Here is a 2,046-nt window from a genome sequence, read left to right on the forward strand (position 1 = left end):
GCGGCGTTAGCACTAATGTCAGTAAAGACCCTAAAACCCCCAGGAAAATCCCGAACCACACCATTGGTGGAGTACGGCTCATGGAGTAGAGCAATACCGCATCCACCCTCAACCATGCAACCCCCCAACTCACACATTACGGCATATGAGCCCTGACAGTAGAGCTGGATGATCCCACCCATCAGTGTCTGGCGAGGCCGCGCTCAACAATGCCACAATATATATGGCAGGCAGCTGGCATCATAAGATGCCCAGCTGGTCTACCCTTAAACTCAGTTGCGACAATGGGGTGCATTGACGCAACTGGCAGCCTTGTGGCCTTCTTGACCGCACCTCCGACAGACATCTGCTTTGGCCCTACACTCAGCCACCCGATGATCAAATACCATCCAACGGAAGCAGCCAGCGACGGGGCTATCCCGTCAAACCCGGAAGGAAAACCACTTTATGTAGCACCGACCTGCCTCCAAGAAGACGGACATCAACTTGTCCGTACCCTCCAGGACGACATTGGTGCTACCGTTCCAGGGACGACTGACCATCTGCACGTCAGTCCTCTGGGACGCCGGGCTGAAATCCTGGAAGTTCAGCCGGAGTAGTTCCTCCACGAATTCTTCATGGGGGATCTTCGTATGGACCCCCAGACCACCACCCGACCACCCAACTTCCGGTTGATAGAGACGTCCAACCCCACCTCCCCGAATTTCTTGTTATTCGCCACTCTCTCTCTCTCAAGAACAGAGGGAGTGCGAATAACCGCCCCACTACCCTTAATTGATCGCACGTCGTGGATCCTCACACCAAGTGAGGGTCCCACCTCTTTGACCACTTTATTAATAACTTCCTTAGAGGAAGTTGCGAGACCCTTACTCCTGACCACTACCGACCAGGTCTCCACAGGCTTCGGCGTCACCGGTGCAATTGCTTCCAGCATAGGTGCTGGAGGCACAGATATCGGTGTCGACGGAGCCGGCATTGACCTGCTCGGCGTCGAGGAGTGTCTCCCACAACTCCCTTTAAGGGCATCGACTTGACCGCGAATATGGGCATTCTCGGTTATAACCGTCATCAAGAGCGCCTCATATTTTGAGGCAAGCTCCAGCAGCCCCTTCGCAGTCCCTACATCAAAGTTCTTCGCATCGAACACGAGCCCGTTTAATTCCCCCGTAATCTTCTTGGCAGCCTCCACATGGCTGACTGCCCCACCCCCATCAACAACCGCTCTCCGCGAAATATACCGCTTCGTTTTAGACGGTTGGACAACCGCTTTCTCAGCGGTGGCCACACTGGCACTTCCACCACGACTACCGCTCCCTTCCTCTTCCCTGCACGCATTACGCGGCGATCCCGCTCGGGCAACCGCTTTCTCGGCAGTGGCAACACTGGCACTCCCGCCACAACTCCCGCTCCCTCCCTCGTTACGAGGCGACCCCACACGCGCAACCGCTTTTCCAGTGGTGGCCGCATTGGCACTCCCACCACAACTCTCGCTCCCTCCCTCGCTTCCGCCCTCTTGACGCGGCGACCCCAACCGCACTCTGCTCCGCGGTAGAGATCTAACCGTCGGTCCCGTTACTTCCCCCTCGCCGCCCCACGTGGAGTCATCCACGATTGTAGAAGCGGTGGATTCTCCGCTTCCAGCGAGGGTCTTCGTCCTCTTCTTCCGTCCAGGAGGCATCTCGCTTCACGACTCACCGTTCAGTCGAATTGATTCGCTGGCGTACCACTAGCGTAGAAGGCTCACGGACAAGAAGACTCTGGAGCAGCTGCTCTCCAGGTACGTGCGTCTGAACGCGCTAAAAAGTGCAACCCACGCAAAGGCCCGCTCAATAACAGCGACCACCCAAGCGGTCGATTATAGCGTGCTCGTAGTGGCACAGCCCACAACCCCAACCAGTGGTCGGATTAAGGCCACTCAATTGGCCGCCGGCCGGAAAAAGTCCGCGTAACGGTCCGGAGTCGACCGATGTGCCGCTAAGCCGAATCGCATCGTGGGCTAAACGGTGGCGCTGTTACGACCGTTGGTCCTCACAGGAGTCGCAATCT

The sequence above is a fragment of the Bactrocera neohumeralis genome, unplaced genomic scaffold (genome assembly GCF_024586455.1).
Source record: "Bactrocera neohumeralis isolate Rockhampton unplaced genomic scaffold, APGP_CSIRO_Bneo_wtdbg2-racon-allhic-juicebox.fasta_v2 cluster09, whole genome shotgun sequence".
Taxonomy (NCBI): domain Eukaryota; kingdom Metazoa; phylum Arthropoda; class Insecta; order Diptera; family Tephritidae; genus Bactrocera; species Bactrocera neohumeralis.